Source organism: Cervus elaphus, chromosome 28 (assembly GCF_910594005.1).
Source record: "Cervus elaphus chromosome 28, mCerEla1.1, whole genome shotgun sequence".
NCBI lineage: Eukaryota > Metazoa > Chordata > Mammalia > Artiodactyla > Cervidae > Cervus > Cervus elaphus.
The window spans coordinates 18519111-18541712 of NC_057842.1; the positions used below are offsets into that span (position 1 = coordinate 18519111).

Here is a 22602-nt window from a genome sequence, read left to right on the forward strand (position 1 = left end):
TTTTTTTTTGTCTTTCTAAAAATATGGAACGCTTCACAAATTTGCGTGTCATCCTTGCGCAGGGGCCATGCTAATCTTCTCCGTATCGTTAAAATTGGTGAATTTTTATGTAGCCATTTTAATATTGAAGATGGAAGAAAAAACAACATTTCAGCATATTATGCTTTATTATTTCAAGAAAGATAAAAACACAACTGAAATACAAAAAAAAAAAGATTTGTGCAGTGTTTGGAGACGGTACTGTGACTGATTAAACATGTCAAAAGTGGCTTGTGAAGATTCGTGCTGGAGATTTCTTGCTGGACAATGCAAGAACTGACTGGTAAACCAGTTGATGCTGATAGCAATCCAATGGAGACACTAAATGAGAATAATTAATGTTATACTACAGGAGACAGCCAATATACTCCAAATATCCAAATCAAGCCTTGAAAAGCATTTGCACCAGCTTGGTTTTGTTAATCGCTTTGATGTTTAGGTTCCACATAAGTTAAGTTAAAAAACCTTCTTGACCATATTTCTGCATGCAATTCTCCATTGAAATATAGCGAAAATGTTCTATTTTCAAAAGAAATTGTGATGGGCAATGAAAAGTAGATATTATACAATAATATGGAATGGAAGAGATTGTGGGACAAGCAAAATGAACCACCACCAACCACATTAAAGGCCAGTCTTTATCCAAAGAAGGTGATTTTGGAATTGGAAGGGAGTACTCTATTATGAACTCCTTCTAGAAGACTGAATGATTAATTCTATCAAGTACTCTCCCAGTTAGACCAGCTGAAAGCAGCACTCAATGAAAATTGCTCAGATTTAGTCAACAGAAAACGCATAATCTTCCATCAGGGTAATACAAAACTCCAGGTTTCTTTGATGACTAGGCAAAAACTGTAACAGCTTGGCTGGGAAGTTCTGATTCATTACCTTATTCACCAGATATTGAACCTTCAGATTTACATTTATTTCAGTCTTTACAAAATTCTGTTAGTGGAAAAAATTTCAATGCCCTGGAAGACTGTAAAAGGCACCTGGAACAGTTCTTTGCTCAAAAAGATAAAAAGTTTTGGCAAGATGGAATTGTGAAGTTGCCTGAAAAAAATGTCAGAAGGCAGTGGAGCAAAATGGTTAATACATTGTTCTATAAAGTTCCATAAAGTGAAATTGAAAAGTGTCTTTTATTTTTACCTTAAAGCTGAAGGAACTTTTTGATCAACCCATTAGATATCAAGCATAGTAGAAAGCTATGGCAATTAGAACTATGAGATATTATTGTTTAATATAAACAGAATGGTGTCCAGAAACAGACCCACATTCAAATGGGAATTTATTATACCATGTACTCATTAAGAATAAAGGCCTTATACTGGCACAAAAACAGACCTGTAGGTCAATGGAACAAATTAAAGAGCCCAGAAATAAACCCACCCACCTATACTCAGTTAAGCTGACAAAGGAGGCAAGAATATACAATGAAGTAAAGACAGTGTTTTCAACAAGTGGTGGTTGGAAAATTGGACAGCTACATGTAAATCAATGAAATTAGAATACTTCTTAACACCAAACACCACAAAAATAATCTCAAAATGGTTTAAGACCTAAATATAGGACATGATACCATTAAACCCCTAGAAGATAACATAGGCAAAACATTCTCATATATAAATCATGGCAATATTTTCTTAGTTCAGTCTCCCAAGGCAAAAGAAATAAAAGCAAAGATAAACAAAGGGGACATAATCAAACGTCAAGCTTTTGCACAACAAAGGACACCGTCACCAAAATGAAAAGACAACCTATTAAATGGGAGAAAATGTCTGAAAAGGATGCAACTGACAAGAGAATAAAATTCAAAATACACAAAGAGTTCACACAATATCAAAAAATACAAACAACCCAATCAAAAGATGAGCAGAAGTTCTCAATAAGTATTTCTCCAAAGAAGACATGAAGGCAAAAAGGCATATGAAATGATGCCCAACACTCTAATTTTTAGAGAAATGCAAATCAAAACTACATTAGGTATCACTTCATGTTAGTCAGAATTGCCATCATTAAAAAGCCCAGAAACAATCAATGCTGGAGAAGGTGTGGAGAAAGGGGAACCCTCTTGCACTGTTGATGGGAAAGTAAGTCGATACAACCACTGTGGAGAACAGTATAGAAGGTCCTTGAAAAACTAAAAGTAGAGCTACCTTGTGATCCAGCAATCCCATTACTAGACATATATTCAGAAAAGATGAAAAATCTAATCGAAAAGATACATGCACCTCAATGTTCATAGCAGCACTATTTATAATAGCCAAGACATGGAAGCAACCTACGTGTCCATCAACAGATATATATGGGCTTCCTGGTGGCTCAGCAGTAAAGAATCCACCTGTGATGTACAAGACACAGGAGATGCCACAAGTCCAATCCCTGGGTCAGGAAGATCTCTGGGAGGAGGGCATGGCAACCACTCCAATATTCTTGCCTTGGAAAATCCCATGGACAGAGGAGCCTGGCAGGCTACTGTCCACAGGGTTGGAAAGAGTCAGAAAAGACTGAAGCAGCTGAGCACATACTTATATACATACAAATATTACTCAGCATGTGTATATAAGAAACTATTAGAAGAAAATATAGGCAAATATGTGCAACCTTGGAGTCAAGAAAACCATATGAAATAATATACAAAAGAGCAAAAGTCATAAAAGGAAGTATAGTAAATTTGACTAAAAATGACTAAAAATTTTAAAAATTAAATGACCAAAGCATGTTAAAAGTGAGGAGGCAAGCAGCGTAAACAACAACAAAGGGTCAGAATTAGTAAATCACTTAAAGAAAGAAAAAGCGCAAACTAATTGAAAAATGGGCCAAGGATATAAATTGGTAACTCACAGAAGAAATAATAAAAATGGTCAAGCTTTATATAAACTATTTCTCAACCTCATATTAACAGAGGAAATTAAAATTCAGTGAGTACACTCATACACAGCTGGAGAGAATGTAAGTACAAGGACAGCCATTAAGAGGTGATTTTTGCATAACATATCATCCTAAAATCCTACTGTCAGTATCTCCCCCAGAGAGCTACATGCCCAAGGAAGAAAGTATTAAGGATCTTCACTGGAATGTTATTTCCAATAGTGAAAAATTCAAAACAACCTAAACATTCATAACAAGAGGAATGTCTAAATAAATAATTGTGCACCCTTTCAGTGGAACATCATGCTGCAACTTTCTAAAAATGAGGTGGACCTGTAAGTACTGACATGAAAAATTGCCTAAGTCATATTATTAAGTGAAATAATGGAGCCATCACTTATGTTAAAATACATACACACATAGATAGGGGCAACCCCATGGAGAAAAATCTAGAAGCATTGATAATGGTGACTGTTTCAAGGGAGAGGACTAAGACAGGGGGCACTGGAGAAGGGACTAATCAGAGGTACATTCCTTTGATCTATTAAGTTCTAATTTTTAACAAGGAGAGTCTACTACTGAGGAAATTTTAAATGATTTTTAATGTACAATCTATTTGCAATATGAATCACAAATGTGGAAGTGATAAAGTTATAATAAACTGTAAACAAAGTTGCTTTAAACCGGTGAAATGAATGGAGCAACAGTCATTAAAATCTAGGCTACTTCTTTCTTTATTTAAGCTTTCTTCCTTTCATCCACAGTACTAGAGCATCCAAAGAAACCTCATGTCACACCATATTCTTCACCCTCTGGTCTTAAAAAAATGAAAAGTCATCTTGGGTGGGGCTTTATTTTTTGTGGCTGTTTTCGGGATGAGGTTTGAATTACCCACCCAGGATGCTGTGACGAAAGCACTCTTTCATTTCTAATATGATTCCTCTGGAAGCAAGAGTCATCCTCTCAATGCAATTATAACATGTGAATGTTAATTTCACAGAACAGTCCTTCCCAAGTCTTTCTTTAATATCCACTGGGAGAAAATTTTTGTAATTTAAGAATGACTTGTTTTTTTAGAATTCTGACTCTCACATTTACTGTTTTTGATAGGGTGTTAAAAAACGAGTTGAATTTGGCTTTTAATATGAAATGTAAAACCATGAAGGCCAAACATACAAACATTTATTTCTTGATAACCACAAGGGGCCTATGATTAAGACAGAACCTGATAATTTAAGGAAAATTAACTTGTCTAAAGTGAGAACAGAGAATAATTCATGAATGTACTCATTTTTCTTTCTCCTTCCCCATTAGTCTACATTGGTCTTTAGTTCTGACATGTAAACCAGTGGGAAAACATTAACTATGGTCAATGGACTGAATGGATTTATTTAAGAAGAAATATTTAAAGAACTAAAAGCATCAAATTATCTCCACAACACATATATTGGTCACAGAGACAAAATATAAAATACATCATAAATCTTACTTCTTCCAAAAACCTCATCTCAAGCCCCATAGACATTGAAAGAAACAGCACATATCCAAATTTTGAAGTGTCTTAGCCACATTTTTACCTCTCTTTTCCCATCATTTATTTCAATATTTTCCTACCTTTCTAACTAACATCTATATTCTACAGGGAAGACTGTGGGCACAGCAGAGCTTTGGGCCTTTTCAATCAGTAGAGTCTGGATTGGAAATCATGCCTATTTTCAAAATGACTAAATATGAGAAGATTATGAGCTGGTGTTGCTTTTAACTTAATAGAAGATCCCCAAGGAAGGACGTATCTGAATTTGCTTTACTGTCTCCAAAGTGCCTATTTATGATACAACACTGTAGGTCCTAAAAAATATGTGACAAGTAAATGAATAATGAAAGCAAAATTCAAATTAAAATTACTAAATATTCAATGGAATTTTAAGAAAAGGAAACTTCTTTACAGTAATAGAAAAGTAATAAGTAAAAAGTTAATTTTTAAAAAATTAAAATGGAAGCACTGAGTTTATTATTAACTATTACATTTAAAGGAAAATAATGGAGCCTCTCCTGAAAGCCATTTCTATTTATAATAATCAATAGCCAAATATGATATAGGTGGAAATTGAATGTTAGGCATTTTCCCTGCCTTCATACAGCAGTTTCTCAATTCAGTTCAGTCTCTCAGTCGTGTCCAACTCTTTGCGACCCCATGAATCGCAGCATGCCAGGCCTCCCTGTCCATCACCAGCTCCCGGAGTCCACCCAAATCCATGTCCATGGAGTCAGTGATGCCATCCAACCATCTCATCCTCTGTCATCCCCTTCTCCTCCTGCCCCCAATCCTTCCCAGAATTAGGGTCTTTTCCAATTAGTCAGCTCTTCGCATGAGGTGGCCAAAGTATTGTTGGAGTTTCAGCTTCAACATCAGTCCTTCCAAGGACTGATCTCCCTTAGGAAGGACAGGTTGGATCTCCTTGCAGTCCAAGGGACTCTCAAGAGTCTTCTCCAACACCACAGTTCAAAAGCATCAATTCTTCAGCGCTCAGCTTTCTTCACCGTCCAACTCTCACATCCATACACAACTACTGGAAAAACCATAGCCTTGACAGTTTCTCAGAGAAATTTTAATCCCAACAGCCTCCAAATGGGAAGTTGATTTATTCAAAAAGATCTCAACAAGGACAAGCAAAGGGTTTATGGTCTTTTAATTTCTTTTATATAAGTTAAAACACAGGAATTGAGGAACTTGAAGACTGCTGTGCAGAGTAGGGCATCCGGAGGTTCCCCTGTGACAGCGCCAATCTTCCTGGTCTTCAACCTCCACAAAGGTAACCCGCTCTACTGAGGTCATTTAAGAGGCTTCCTGTTGCTATTTCTAAAGGTGTTTTATGGCCTCTTGCCTTCACTCCCTTCCCTGGGGGCTGTAATCTTTAATTAGAAAAGGTAGGAAAATATTGGAATAATTGTAGAGAAAAGTAAAAATACCACCCAGACTGAACTTAGCAAAGTGCTGTTTCTTCCAATCTCTATGTTTCAGAAACTTAGAATAGTACCTACTTCTATACACATATAACCCCAGCATGTTTCTCTGAGTTTATAAAGATGAGGTGAATGGAAGGTCAGTTTTTCAGGTGTAGCCCTGGTCAACAGGCCCAAGCCCCAAGCCTGCCCAAGATATATTTCTACAGTTACTACATTTATAACTATACTGGTTTCTATTTAAAATTATATAATGCTACATGACAAGTAAAAAAAAAACCTACTGTCTTGGAGAATTTATCTGTTCTCTCTTCCAAATTCAGTAAAATACTCACTAAGAGCTATTTCAATCTTTCTTTTATAAAAAATGTGTTCTTAAGACATTTTTATGCCAATCTTATTACTTATTAAAGAATTTCACCTGATTTACTTAGGGAACATTTGGAATGATTAGACATATTTACATTCACATAAAGATTTTTATTTCAAAAACCTATTTATTGTTGAAATACTACAGGCACTGCAAGGAAGTTTACCAGTTTGGTACTGGAAGAACTAGCTTGTAGTTAATTTTAACAAAATGTCTTTTTCTCACTAGGCCCAAAATAAAACTTTTTGGCAAAATATATTTTGTGTTCCTCTGAGTATTTGGCCATGATAACAGCTTAATTTTATATGATCCCTATATATGTCAAAGTGTGTAGAAATGTCTTACCATTTCTATAGTTAACAAAAAATAAAACATAAATATCCTGGACATGGTGAAAGCTAAACACTGCTTTTGAAGAAAAAAAAAAAAACAACACCCGTAATATGTTATAATTAACCAAACTTACCAACTGAGAGAAAAATTCAGCTGTTTGCTATGGTAACTTTCAAGTGTTGACATATATCCAGAGTCCATCATTCTGAAATGGTGGAGGGATAGTTGGCCACATTTTTGTTCACAAAATGAAAATACTGTGGAGCAGAAAAGAACTCCTTAAGGTAGGACAGTTCAAGTGAGAGCATTAGCCATGTGACACAGTTTACAGGCAATAAGCCCACTTTTCACTGACAGATGGATATACTTCATTTACTTCATTTAGTTCATTTACTTCATAGGAATACTAAGGTCATGCATGTGCATGCTAAGTCACTTCAGTCATGTCTGACTCATTGCAACCCTATGGACTGTAGCCCTCTGGACTTCTCTGTCCATGAGATTCTCCAAGCAAGAATACTGGAGTGGGTTGCTATGTCCTCCTCCAGGGGCTCTTCCTGACCCAGGGATTTAACCAGCATTGCATTGGCAGGCAGATTCTTTACCTCTGAGTCACCAGCCCATACTAAGTTCAATAACTAACAGACAGAAAACACTGGAAAAGTTAATATATTTTAGTAAATTTCTTTTCTGTAGTTTCTAGGGGTAAGCTTGGTAAGAATCCATCACATTCCAAAATACTCAATTCTTAAACCACTTGCAGCATAAGCAGCTGAATTATATCCTGTATTTACTGAGTATCCACTCCATGCAGTCTAGCCATATGTCAAGGTTGTAAGGGAAAACAAAGGAGATACATCTCTGCCTTCAAGAACTTCCAATTAAATAGGACTATAATACAACAAGGTAAAAATGAGCAAGCAAGAAGGTACAAAATCAAATACAAAATGGAAAATAATTACTTGCCAAAATGTATAGACCAGACGAAAAGTGCCCTTAAGGATCAAAGGTAAGGAATCAGAAAGTCCTATTTATTACAAGGAAAGTGTGAGGTATAAGTTTTATGTGGGGTTTTTTTTTTTTGTAGGTTTCTTTTTTTTAACTGAAGTATAGTTGATTTACAATGTTGTGCCGATCTCTGCGGTACAGCAGTGACTCAGTTATACACGTAGATACCATAAAAAAGAATGAAATAATGCCATTTGCAGCAACATGGATGCAACTAGAGATTATCCTACTAAGTGAAGTAACTCAGAAAGAGAAAGACAAATACCGTATGAAAATCAGCTTTTAGTTTGGGTTTTTTAATAGACTTTGAAAGATGAACAACATTTAAAGAGATACTGTATGTATGACTGAGTCCCATCACTGTTCAACTGAAACTATCACAACACTGTTAATCAGCTATACCCCAATATAAAATAAAAGTTTAAAATAAACAAATAAAGAGATACAAACACCAAAGGATTTAAGTAAGATGTTCACCAAGACTGGTGCTTGCTAGCAAATTGGTACTTTACCTCACAAGCAAATCTCTTGTTCTGCCAAGGTCCCACTGGAAGCTAAGTTAGAACTAGTCATATTTAGGATTTGACAAATATCACTGTTAGAATATGACAGAATGTTCTGGTTATATTTATTAGACGATAGAACTCAACTGGAAGAAAGGAATGGCCTACACTATTCTGTTTCATGAAGATTTGAATACCAACTGAGTTCAGATCAGCTAAAGAAATGAGCTTTCTCAACCAGAGGCAATTTCATCTTTCAAAGGTTATTTTTTAAATATCTGAAGACATTTTTGGTTGTCACAACTTAAAGTGCAAAGTGCTACTGGTATATTGTGGATAAAAACCAAGGATACACAAACATTCTACAACACACATGACAAACCTCCACAACAAAGAACTATCCAACATATATATCCCTGTGGCTGATTCATGTTAATGTTTGGCAGAAACCAACAAAATTCTGTAAAGCAATTATCCTTCAATTAAAAAATAAATAAAGTTTTTAAAAAAAGAAAGAAAGGATTTATCCAACACAAAATGTCCATTGCTTTGAGGTTGAGATACACTGAGCTAGACCACAAGGGCGATCAATGGGATGGGGAGATGTCCTATCACAGTTTATGCAACAAAACAGGCTGGATGAAGGTAAAGAAAAAAAAAATGATGTGACCGGTATGAAGGATACAATCATGTGGAAATTTAAACTTAAGGTACAGTTTTCTTGTGTCATTAAATTTATAATGCTGGTGTCAAAGATTTTGGAGGGGCGTTAAAAAAAAGTTTTGTGATGGAGGGGAAAAGACGGCCTCTTTGAAAAATGATGTTGGAAAACCTGTATAGCCATGTGCAAAAGAATGAAACTGGATCACTTTCTTATACCATACCCCAAAATTAACTCAAAATGGATTAAAGACGTAATATAAGACCTGAAACCATTAACCTTCTGGAAGAAAGAGGCAGTGCTATTTCCTGACGAGGCTGTATTTGCCCCATTGTATATTTTTGCCTCCATTGTCAAAAATAAGGTGCCCATAGGTGCATGGGTTTATTTCTTTCTGTCTTGTTCCATTGGTCTATATTTCTGCTTTGGTGCCAGTATCATACTGCCTTAATGACTGTAGCTTTGTAGTGTAATCTGAAGTCAGGAAAGTGGATTCCTCCAGTTCCATTCTTCTTTCTCAAGACTACTTTGGCTACTTGGGGTCCTTTGCGTTTCCATATGAATTGTGAAATTTTTTGTTCTAGTTCTGTGAAAAATGCCATTGGTCATTTGATAGGGATCACATTGAATCCATAGATCACATTTGGTAGTATAGTCATTTTCACAATATTGATTCTTCCTACCCAGGAACATGGAATACCTCTCCATCTGTTTATGTCATCTTTGATTTCTTTCATGAGTGTCTCATAATTTTCTGTGTACAGTTCTTTTGCCTCCTTAGGTAAGTTTATTCCTAAGTATTTAATTCTTTTTGTTCCAAAGGTGAATGGGATTGATTCATTAATTTCTCTTTCTGATTTTTCATTGTTAGTATATAGAAATGCAAGTGATTTCTGTGTATTGATTTTGAATTCTGTAACTTTGCTAAATTCACTGATTAGCTCTAATAATTTTCTGATACTGCCTTTAGGGTTTTCTATGTAGAGTATCATGTCATCTGCAAACAGCGAGAGCTTCACTTTTTCTTTTCCAATCTGGATTCCTTTTATTTCTTTTTCTTCTCTGATTGCTGTAGCTAGGACTTCCAGAGCTCTGTTCAATAATAGTGGTGAAAATGGATACCCTTGTCTTGTTCCTGATCTTAAGGGGAATGCTTTCAATTTTTCATCATTGAGAATAATACTTGCTGTAGACTTGTCATATATTGCCTTTACTATGTTGAGGTAGGTTCCTACTATGCCCATTTTTTGAAGAGTTTTAATCATAAATGGGTACTGAATTTTGTCAAAGGCTTTTTCTGCATCTATTGAGATTATCATATGGTTTTTATCTTTCAATTTGTTAACATGGTGTATCACGTTGATTGATTTACATATATAGAAGTATTCTTGCCTCCCTGGAATAATCCAAATAACCCAAATTATTGGATTATTATAATCCAATAATCCAATGAGCTTTTTGATGTGTTGCTGAGTTCTGTTTGCTAAAATTTTGTTGAGGATTTTTGCATCTATGTTCTTCAGTGATATTGGCCTGTAATTTTCTTTTAGTGTGTTGTCTTTGTCTGGTTTTGGTATCAGGGTGATGGTGGCCTCATAGAATGAGTTTGGAAGTGTTCCTTCCTCTGCAATTTAGTGAAAGAGTTTTAGAAGGATAGGCATTAGCTCTTCTATAAATGTTTGATAGAATTCTCCTGTGAAGCCATCTGGTCCTGGACTTTTGTTTTTGGGGGGGAGATTTTTGATCATAGCTTCAATTTCAGTGCTTGTAATTGGATTGTTCATAATTTCTACTTCTTCCTAGTTCAGTCTTGGAAGACAGAACTTTTCTAAGAATCTGTCCATTTCTTCCAAGTTATCCATTTTATTGCCACATAGTTGTTCATATTAGTCTCTTATGATCCTTTGGATTTCTGCATTGTCTGTTGCAACCTCTCCTTTTTCATTTCTAATTTTGTTGATTTGATTCTTCTCTCTTTTTTTCTTGATGAGTCTGGCTAAAGTTTTGTCAATTTTGTTTATCTTCTCAAAGAACCAGCTTTTAGTTTTATTAATTTTTACTGTTGTTTCTTTTATTTCTTTTTCATTTATTTCTGCTCAGATCTTTATGATTTCTTTCCTTCTACTAATTTTGGGGGGGTTTTGTTCTTCTTTTTCCAGTTGCTTTAGGTGTAAGGTTAGGTTGTCTATTCTATGTTTTTCTTGTTTCTTGAGGTAGGATTGTATTGCTATAAACTTCCCTCTTAGAACTGCTTTTGCTGCATCCCATAGGTTTTGAGTTGTTGTGTTTTCATTGTCATTTGTTTCTGGAAATTTTTTTATTTCCCTTTTTTATTTCTTCAGTAACCTGTTGGTTATTTAGAAATGTGTTGTTTAATCTCCATGTGTCTGTGTTTCTTATAGTTTTTTTCTTGCAATTGGTACCTAGTCTCATAGCATTGTGGTCGGAGAAGATCCTTGATCTGATTTCAATTTTCTTAAATTTATTGAGGTTTGATTTGTGACCTAAGATGTGGTCTCTCCTGGAGAATGTTCCATGTGCACTTGAGAAGAAGGTGTATTCTTCTGCATTTGGATGGAATGTCCTGAGGATATCAATGAGATCCATATCATCTAAAGTATCATTTAAGACTTGTGTTTCCTTATTAATTTTCTGCTTTGATGATTTGTCCATTGGTGTGAGTGGGGTTTTAAAGTCTCCTACTACTATTGTGTTACAGTCAATTTCTCCTTTTATGTCTGTTAATGTTTGCCTTATGTATTGAGGTGCTCCTATGTTGGGTGCATAGATATTTACAATTGTTATGTCTTCCTCTTGGATCAATTCCTTGATCTTTATGTAGTGTCCTTCCTTATCTCTTGTAATCTTCTTTATTTTAAGGTCTGTTTTGTCTTATATGAGGATTGCTACTCCAGCTTTCTTTTGCTTCCCATTTGCATGGAATATATTTTTCCATCCTCTCACTTTCAGTCTATATGTGTCTTTAGGCCTGAAGTGGATTTACTGTAGACAACATATATACGGGTCTTGTTTTTGTATCCATTCAGCAAATCTGTGTCTTTTGGTTGGAGCATTTAATCCATTTACATTTCAAGTAATTATTGAGATATATATATATATATATATTCCTATTGCCATTTTCTTAATTGTTTGGGGTTGATTTTGTAGATCTTTTTTCTTCTCTTGTATTTCTTGACTATATAAGTTCCTTTAACATTTGCTGGTTTGGTGGTACTGAATTCTCTTAACTTTTGCTTGTCTGAAAAGCTTTTTATTTCTCCACCAGTTTGAATGAGATCCTTGCCAGGTACAGTAATCTTGGTTGTAGAATTTTCCCTTTCAGTATTTTAAGTATATCCTGCCATTCCCTTCTGGCCTGCAGAGTTTCTGCTGAAAGATTAGCTTTTAAGCATATGGGGTTTCCCTTGTATGTTACTTGCTGCTTCTCCCTTGCTGCTTTTAATATTCTTTCTTTGTGTTTAGTCTTTGTTAGTTTGATTACCATGTGTCTTGGCATGTTTCTCATTGGGTTTATCCTGTATAGGACTGTTTGTGCCTCTTGGACTTGATTGACTATTTCCTTTTCCATGTTGGGGAAATTTTCAACTATGATCTCTTCCAAAATTTTCTCATACCCTTTCTTTTTCTCTTCTTCTTCTGGGACCCCTATAATTAGAATGTTGTTGCATTTGATATTGTCCCAGAGGTCTCTGAGGCTATCCTCAGTTCCTTTCCTTCTTTTTACTTTATTCTGCTCTTCAGAAGTTATTTCCACCATTTTATCTTCCAGGTCACTGATTCATTCTTCTGTTTCAGGTATTCTGCCGTTGATTCCTTCCAGAGTATTTCTAATTTCAGTAACTGTGTTGTTTGTATGTTTATTCTTTAATTCTTCTAGGTCTTTGTTAATTGATCCTTTCATTTTCTCCATTTTGTTTTCGAGGTTTTTGGTCATCTTTACTGTCATTATTCTGAATTCTTGTTCAGGTAGTTTGCCTGTTTCCTCTTCATTTATTTGGACTTCTGCATTTCTAGCTTGTTCCTTCATTTGTATAGTACTTCTTCGCCTTTTCATTATTTTTTTTTTAACTTATTGTGTTTGAGGTCTCCTTTTCCCAGGCTTCAAGGTTGAATTCTTTCTTTCTTTTGGTTTCTGCCCTCCTAAGATTGGTCCAGTGGTTTGTGTAAGCTTCATATAGGGTGAGATTTATGCTGAGTTTTTGTTTGTTTTCTTATTTGTTTGCTTGTTTTTCCTCTGATGGGCCGGGCTAAGGGAGGTGGTAATTCTACCTGCTGATGATTGGGTTTGTATTTTTGTTTTGTTTGTTGTTTAAATGAGACGTCCTGCACAGGGTGCTGCTGGTGGTTGGGTGGTGCTGGGTCTTGTATTCAAGTGGTTTCCTTTGTGTGAGTTCTCACTGTTTGATTCTCCCTAGGGTTAGTTCTCTGGTAGTCTAGGCTCTTGGAGTCAGTTCTCCTACTTCAAAGGCTCAGGGCTTGATCTCTGGCCAGGAATGACGATTCTACAAGTGGTTTGTTATGGCATTAAGTGAGATTAAAACAAATATCCCAAAACAAGAAACAAAAAATGAACCCCAGACAAATGGCAGTTACAAAATCAGGCAGATTATACACATATACACCCATGAACAAAATCAAAACAGTCCAACAAAAATAAAGTACAGTAGATTGACCCAACGAACAAAGGAAATCAAAAATTATATTTACCAGTTAAGAACAAAACTAACTGAAGCACAAACTGGAAAACAAAACTAAAACAAGGTACCAAGTGGGGAATAAAGCAATGAAAATAAAGCTAACAAATATGTTGAAAGGAAAGGAAAGAAAGAATAGTTATCAAAGTTAAATAGAGGTAGGTAAAGAAGATTTATATACATTAAAGATTAACTGCAAGGGGGAAAGGACAGTAGGAAAAGCAAACAGAGGAATATATGTAGAAAAAAATAATAGGCTTAAAAAATTAAAATTAAAGAGAAAAGAAAAAAAAATTGGAAAACTCCACAGAACTGCAAAAGCCCAATGTAGAGACAGAGGTTTATAACAACAATAAAAAATGTAACTGAGAAAGAAAAGGAAAAAAAGCTCAAAAGCTTAATTAAATTTCACAGTGCCAATAAAACTGACAACTACAAGAGAGGTGGGAGGAGGGAGGAAAAAGAAAAAACAAAACAAAAGAATCTATAGAAAAAGTGAAAACATCAGAATAATAAATGTTTTTCTTGGGTCATGGCTGTTGGAGTCCTCTCCCTCGCTGGGAGTCACAGCCCACCTCACCTCCCTAGGATGCCTTCCAACTCTGTGCTGGTCTCTGGACCTGCTGTGGGGGCAGCTCAGGGTCTAATCTGGTCCTACTCCTCTGTGTTCTTGCCTCCAATGTCCACAGCTATCAGAACTAGAGTGTTTTCTTTTGTGGGAGCTCTCACTGTCCTTTTATATATTCCGTAGACATGAGTCTGCCTAGTTGATCGTGTGGATTTAATCTGCAGGTGGTGGGAAGGTTTTGGGTCTTCTTCCTTAGCCACACTGCCCCTGGATTTCAATTGTGGTTTTATTTCCACCTCTGCATGTGGGTCGTCACTGGGGTTTGCTCCTGAGGCTGCCTTGGAGGACTTGGGTTTGTCCCTGTGAGGGCCAGGTGTGGAGGTGGTGCAGCTGCTTGGGTCTCAGGGGTTCTGGCACCAGGTACTCAGGGGAGTTGGCAGCTAGGGCAGCAGGAAATACAGTGCTCTAGAAGGGAATGGCAGCCAGTATTGGTCAATACACTCCTGTTTTCTTGCCTAGAGAACCCCTCTCCCTGACAGAGAAGCCTGGCAGGCCAGTTTACAGGGTAGCAAAGAGTCGGACACAACCAATGTGACTCTGTGTGCATAGATGCAAGACTCTTTTTGCCTGTGGCAGCTCTGCCCCAGTGAGAGTTGAACATGAAGGTGGTACCGCCGCTTTGCTTGTGGGGACCCTGGCAGTGCCAAGTGTGCCAGGACACAGACTGCCCCCGCCCCAGAAGTTATGGCCCTATCAGGGTCTTTTTTGGAGCCTCCTGTAACTGGTGATCAGAAGGTCTCTTTGGCCAGTCTTTCTCCATAGCTCCACCGGTTCAGGCACTTAGAGGGCTCCCTTGCCTGGGGTCCTTCTCTGCTGTTCAGTGGGTTAGGCATATAGAGGGGCCTGCTGGCTGGTTCCTACTCTGTAGATCAGCACGTCAGGCACTTAAAGGGGCTCCCTGGGTGGGGTCCTACTCTGTAGTTCAGTGCGTCAGGTAGTTGATGGGCCAGCCTGTCTATTGTTCAGCTGCTGATGCTGGCATGTGGACGAAGGGAGGCTATGGTGATGGCTCCACCCACTACGTGTGACTCAGCAGTATTGCCTTGCCTCCATGGCTGCCTGGCTTTCCTCCACAGGCGTTTCCCACCACAATCTCCTCCCTCCCATCCCCTCAACCTGTCTCTCCGCAGTCAACAGCAACCCTTGCCCTGGGATTTCTCCACAATCCCTAAACTCCAGCTCCCTGCCACTGAGCCTTCCAAGGGACCTGTGTCCCTGTCTGGGGTATGTATGGCTGTGGCAAGGACTGCCTGATTCTTGTACCATTTAGGCTGCCACAGATCAGCTGTTTCACTCTCAGCATTAAACGTTTCTCCTCTGACTCAGACAATTGCCCTGATGTGGGGATCGGACCCCTGCTTCAGTTCCCTCACCTGCCGAGGGGAGGTCCAGTCCTACTAATGCTCCTGTTTTCTCCCCTAGTTCCTTCATCCCACTGAGTTTTGCATGTTTCTATATATTCTTTTCCACCAGTCAGGTATTCCTGTCCACTCTTGGCTGGTGTTCTGCATGCACTTCTGTGCCTGGAGGTTATGCCTGATATATCTGTGGAGAGAGATGTACTCCATGTCCACCTACTTCTCCGCCATCTTGTTCTCTCCCTCCCTCATACACTCTTGTTGGGAATGTAAATTGGTGCAACCACTATGGAAAACAGTAGGGAGTTTCCTCAAAAAATTAAAAATAGAGCTACCATATGATCCAGCAATTTCACTTCTAGGTATCTAACTAAAGAAGATGAAACCACTAATTCTCTAAGATCTGAATCCCTATGTTCATTGAAACATTATTTATAATGACCAAGGCATGGTAACAACTTAAGTGTCCATTGATAGATGAATGGATAAAGATGTGATATATGTATATACATATATAGATGCATGCTTCCTGTAGAAATTTTAAGTCATATATTTATCCAGAGATGATCATTGTTAACACTTGGAATGTAGTCTTCTAATTTTTCCAATGGAATCTTAAAGTAGATATTTTTGCAATTTTTTTTTATTAAACAGTCACTTTTTCAAATTTGATGTCAGAACAACTCAAATTCATTCTTTTCCTGATTAAGAAGACACTGTTATTAAACATGTATGTTTGCCTCTAAGTTTTCACTACAATAAAAATGCTGCACTCATATAGCTGTTATTCATTAAATGTCATAGTTAAGAACCCATACTATATTTAAAGCCACCTCTCACTCCCCCAAGTGGTTATCATATGGTAACTAGACCCAACAATCTGCCTTTCAGCACAGTCCATGCATGCAAACAGAGGGAAGGAAGTAGGGTCTCTCTGCTGTAACTTTGTACCCCTGAGTTCCGTTTCCTCCCAGGCAGTGTTTCCTCAGGAGATCTGTAGTTAACATGGAGGCAGTGGGTGAGCTGTCCATTTTGTTCCCCAGAGGAGGCACAGAGCTTCCATGAGAATAATATATTCACTAGCTATTTTAAGAAGATAATATCAGACAAAAGTTTAATTGATCTCCTTTTTACAGTGAGTGCAATTAAACGTTTCCTATAAAATGAATCTCAAGTATAAATCAACTTTATTTGAACTGTAAGTCACACACAGTCTAGGCTGGTCAGTTGTTCTAGGCTGGTCACATAGTTCTAGATAAGGAGGTAAAGATTTTATGTCACCAAATGTGGTTAGCCTTCCACAAAGAAAATTTTATTTTCCAATCTGAACTAATCACAGGGAGAATCTGACATAAAGCAATGAGTGGCTCAGCGCTAACTCATCTCCTCTCCTGAAATCACCTCAGAGTCCTTGTTGCATTTGTGGTGGCCTGACATTGCCCACCACCCCACGATTCTCTACATAGGATTACCCAGCACATGGTAATAATACAATCTAGTATTATATTATTATGTCACATTATAATATATAATATTAATATTGTGTTAAAACAATAAAAATCTTTTCTGTGGTTTAACAAGGTAAAATGACTTTGAATATTGCTTACTTTTTTGATTCTGATATCTTTACATGTAATTTTTTTTCATAGTGAATTCTGTGTACAAATCAACCCTATCAAATATCAGAAAATCCATGAGAGAAAAAAATTATTTCACGGGCTTACACCTTGGTTTTCTAAAATGTAAGGTAAGCCCTTATGTTTTAAGTAAGCCCAAATTTTAGATGACAAGTCAGATCATTTCATAAATAAGAATTTTTTTAAATGCATAAAACAGGAATAATAATAGCTATTTTTATACCATACATACAAAGCATCCAACACATATTCTGATATGTTGGAAGCACTCAATGAAAACAGTTTTATTATTATTATTGTGCCATTTATTTTCTTCCCACAGTCAGTAGGTATAATAATAGCTAAGTTAAAATTAACATTAATGCATTAATGATTGTAATATTTACATGACAATTTATACATCTGGTCTTATATGTCATTATTCTTAATTTGTCATTCACTTTAATTGGGCTGTAAGTAGAAAAATACATAGACAATTGCTTCTATAGTTGGGTCCAGACCATAGTCAGCACACCAACCTCAGGTTGGTGTGAACCAAATTAAACAAATAAATCGACCACAATTAGTAAGGAACCTAAGTTGGGTAAAGGAAACCAATTACACACCATCATTATATAGAACTTTCTCAAGAATACTCTACATACATATTTTAAATCCACAATGTATAACTCTCCTTTTAAATAAAGCACTCATGAAAAATTTCTGGAATTTATTTGAGGATTTTACATAACCAAGATTCTGACCTTTTCTTGGTATATTAAACACCCTTTACAATCATTGAACTTACACCATGTTCTTCTAATCTGTTAATGGAGTAGACACTATTCCGCCTTAAGTCACCAAATTCCAGAATAGAAAAACAAACACTAAAAACTGAGAGGAGAGTCAAGTCAGACTGTCTCCTTGTTCCCAAGCATCTAGTCTGACCTCCCACATAGAGTGCTAATTTGTGCTTCAATCTCTGCTCTGTTGTACCACAATCTAGCAGAAATGGCAGTTCCCAGTTCCAGGATGGATATTTCTCAGAGAATGAATGGGAATGGAAAATAAATCTTGAGGTTGAAGGTTAATTATTGACAAAAATTATTCTTTGGCAATAACAACTTTCTCTATAACATTCATAAAAGTGTCTTGTTTTATGTAGTTTTTATGTATATTAATGTTGAAAGATGTTCTAAGACTGTCTGAAGCAGGAGAAATGACAGAAAGAGGGTTCTGAAAAGAAAATAAAGAGGAACAAATGAAGCATAAGCCCAGGAAAGCATGGAAAATTGAAGGAGAGGACAGAAGTCATACACATTAGGGTCTGAATCCAGATAGGGAGGGAAAAAAGAGGAAACAGAATTCCCACAGAGTGTAAGTATGAAAGGGAGGGTGTGAGGGATGATAAGGAAACAAAGACGTGACTTTCCTGGTGGTCCGATGGTTAAGACTCTGCTTCCAGTGCAGGGGATGCAGGTTCAATCCCTGGCAGGGGAACTCAGATCACACATGCTGCATGGTGCAGCCACACACACACACACACAAAGCAGCAGCAGACATGAGAATGTCTTTGTATCGGCTGTTTAAAGAAAGTGGGCTTCCGTGGTGGCTCAGGTGGTAAAGCGCCTGCCTGCAGTGCGGAGACCCAGGTTCAATCCGTGGGTCGGGAAGATCCCCTCGAGAGGGAAATGGCAACCCACTCCAGTACTCTTGCCTGGAAAATTCCATGGATGGAGGAGCCTGATGGTCTACAGTCCATGGGGTCACAAAGAGTAGGACGTGACTGAGCAACTTCACTTTCTTTTTTTTTTTTTCCCATTTATTTTTATTAGTTGGAGGCTAATTACTTTATAACATTATAGTGGCTTTTGCCATACATTAACATGAATCAATCATGGATTTACATGTGTTCCCCATTCTGAAACCCCCTCCCACCTCCCTCTCCATCCCATCCCTCTGGGTCTTCCCAGTGCACCAGTCCTGAGCACTTGTCTCATGCATCCAACCTGGACTGGCGATCTGTTTCACACTTGATAGTATACATGTTTTGATGCTATATGAAGCAACCTAGATACCCATCAGCAGATGAATGGATAAGAAAGCTATGGTACATATACACAATGGAATATTACTCAGCCATTAAAAAGAATACATTTGAATCAGTTCTAATGAGATGGATGAAACTGGAGCCCATTATACAGAATGAAGTAAGCCAGAAAGATAAACACCAATACAGTATACTAATGCATATATATGGAATTTTAAAAGACGGTAACAATAACCCTATATGCAAGACGGAAAAAGAGACACAGATGTATAGAACAGACTTTTGCGACTTCACTTTCAAAGAAAGGAGAGCTACAAAAGGAGAAGTGATGAACTCATTGAATAATGCATTGCTAGTTAAATCACCAAATAGAAGTTGGAGATTCAACATAATTGTGCTATTATTCACACTTACATTCTAATTAACAGAATTATATATAATGTGTAGGCTCACTTTATCTGTGGGTATGAAAGAAGTAAAGGGGACTCATTCACTTGTGCCCAATGTACGGAAAAGAACACTCAGAAGGACCACCACAGTGACATAGCACCTCTCCTCTCAGCACATCTGCTGTAAGACCAAACGACACCAGACGGTGTGAAATGCTTACTGCCTCCCTTCACTCTGGGAGATCTTTCAGAAGTGGCTTTCTCCATAAAAGGACTCCCCCAGAACAAAGCACAGAAATGTTAGCACAGAAGGTCTGGGTGTGGTTTTACTCACATCGCCGCTCCCTTCGTGTTCACAAAATGTTCCTGCTCTCAGACCAGTGAGAAACCGCTGAGCACCCCAGGACCACGTACCACCCTCACAAGACCCCTCTCAGGGTACATGCACACCACAAACCACTCTCCAACTAGCTTCCCTCCATCCCCTGGAATAACAGGCAGCACTGACGAAGAGAGAGCTGTTGGTCTTCCAAAACACCCAACATCTGGAGTGCCAGAGGCAGGATGAGACAGAGAAACCACTTGTTGAAACCCAACAAGTATCTTGGGAATTAACCCAAGACCTATAATGTTCTGGATTCCAGGAAGATAAGCAGCACAGTGCTTGGCTTGTCTATGAATTCTTGTATCTGAATTAACAAGCTATATGACTTTAGCTTCCCTGGTGGCTCAGACGGTAAAGAATCCCTGCAATGTGGGAGACCTGGGTTTGACCCCTTGGGTGCGAAGATCCCCTGGAAAAAGGGCATGGCAACTCACTCCAGTATTCCTGCCTGGAGAATCCCCATGGACAAGGAGCCTGGCGGGCTGCAGGCCATGAGGTCACAGAGAGTCGGACAGGACTGAGCGACTAAGAACAGCACATGACTTCGAGAAAGATAAACTTTCTGGCCTCAGTTTCCTCATTTCATAAAAAGCAGTTGAGTCAATCATCTCTTAGCATCAATCAGTATCTAAAAATATTATGGTAAAAATTTTTTTCAGAGTAATTCATGAGCTTAGCAGATTGCCCAAAACTTGAGCCTTAGTATCCCTTTCCTGGATCAGTTTAATCCTATAATTCTAATGAGCTTGAGCAGATTTATGCCATGATCAAAGGCAAGGATTCCTTCCTCTAGCTCTCTGTTTTATCTACTTGTCTCTTGGTCCACCACTCTCACGATCCAGGCAATTGTGTCCATTTTGGATATTAGCTTCTGTTTTGATAATAACATTACTCAGGAAATACACAGCCATCAAGATGTTCTTGGCACTTCAGTGATTAGGCAGAATGGACTTCTGTGATTAGGCAGTCTTGTTTCCACAGTTCTAATGAGTAAGATCCCTCCTAGGAAATCCAATCGAGCTATCAAGAAAGAAATATGTGGGCTTTTCTTTATAATAAGAGCCTCTAGGTCTGCCAAGGTTTTAGAAGTCAGTAGGCAATATTTGAGAACAATAGGAGGAAAAGAAAACAATGCATTCTCAAAAGCATCACATGTGTTTGGACTCCTATTTTTCAAAATGGAAATGGCCGTATTTTTTTTTCTGATTATTAAGATTTTTACCACATACTGTCAAATTGCCTTTCAGGAAGCTTGCCCTAGTTGATTTTCTCACCAGCATTCCATAGTGACTACTTCCTCACACCCTCACCAAACAGGTATCAGATTCTGTTGTGTCTTTGTCAATCCGTTGGTTGAAATAATACTATTTTCTTTTCATTTGCATTTTTAATTATCAATGAGGTTCACTTTCACACATTTATTAAAAATTGTTTACTTATGCCATTTGTCCATTTTTCTTTTGTTGTGTCTCTTTTGCTTTGTTCATGTAAAAGAGCTCTTTATATTAAGGATATTTGTTCTTAATTGTTTTTGTTCATGAGGTGCTTTTTTTTCTACATAATAGTTTTCACTCTGCTTTAAGGAGTAAAATATTTCAGTCTTTTGCTTTACTGCTTTTTTCGCCCTGTGTAGGAAGTTCTATCTGATCTCATCTATATATATATTTTTTTCAAGTATTTCACTCTCAATTGTAAATTTCTGGTGAATTTAAGTGTATTTTGGTATGTATTTTGGTATAAAGGGTAACATAGAGATTTCATTTCATTTTTTTCCCAGTTATTTCATTCAACCCCTTTGTCTGAAAAATCCAAATTTTCTTTTCTGATTTGAAATGCCTCTCCTTTCCAACACTAAACTCTTTATATACAGGTTTTTGGAGTTCTGACTGTTTTCCTTTGATCTCCTCATCTGATGTGAACTTATTCTGACACCACTACCAAAGTGTTTTTAATGAGTGTGGTTTCAAAATTCATTTTATTATGTGGTAAGGCAATGCTCCCAACTTGTACTTCAAAAATTTCCTGGCTATTCACACAAGATTCTTGCTCCAACAGCAGTTAGGCACTTGAAGTGAAGTGCTGAATATATGTAAGTATTTTTCAAAGTGCACAAACTTGTGAAAGCCCTAAAGCAAATAATTTTATAGGAAATATCCATCGCTCCCTTTTAGACTTATTAAGATTAGCCACTGCTATTTTTTTTTTCAACCATGCAGTTTATAGGATCTTAGTTCTAAGACCAGAGATTGAGCCCACCCCTCGGCGTTGAGAGCACAGTGTTCTAACCACTGGACTGCCAGGGAACTCCCATTAAGATTGGTCACTGCTTTGAAAGAATGCTCAGGGTGTAGGTGGTGTTGAGCATCAAGAATTTTCTAGCCCACAAGATGCATATTTGGCTGGCATATTATGGCCACAACATTTTAAGTGTGATGAAAATGTGTGCATCCTCTTTATCACACTATTCTTAAAAACATTAAAATTATCATATACATGGAAAGAATGCAACTTATAAGCACCCCACCATTTGTAAAGCTATGTGGACTTGTTGAAACAAATCAGTTATTGAGCCTTTCAGTCACATTCATTTCCTCTGCCTTCCCTTAGACCTTGTTTGTCAGTCCCTATTTTGCTTTCAGCCTCTAGGGTCCCCTTTCCTCACAGCAAGAGTCACTTTATCACCCTCATCTATGATCTCTGAGTCAATTACTC

At 37.4% G+C, this 22602-nt stretch overlaps 1 protein-coding gene and 1 non-coding gene across 5 annotated transcripts in view; both read right to left on the minus strand.

The window, feature by feature from the left end:
• The window catches only part of FILIP1 (filamin A interacting protein 1), a 215525-nt gene that overhangs the window by 178939 nt on the left and 13984 nt on the right, over window positions 1–22602 (minus strand). The window contains exon 1 of one of the 4 annotated variants that reach the window (XM_043890533.1): window positions 6711–6731. The exons of the other annotated variants lie outside the window; for them this stretch is intronic. The gene's annotated coding sequence lies outside the window, so the exon portion shown is untranslated. Of the gene's footprint in view, window positions 1–6710; window positions 6732–22602 lie in introns of those variants that run through there. 4 annotated transcript variants of the gene reach the window in all.
• LOC122685663 lies at window positions 18–122 on the minus strand. The gene has a single exon (XR_006338513.1). It is a non-coding gene; the product is annotated as a U6 spliceosomal RNA (small nuclear RNA).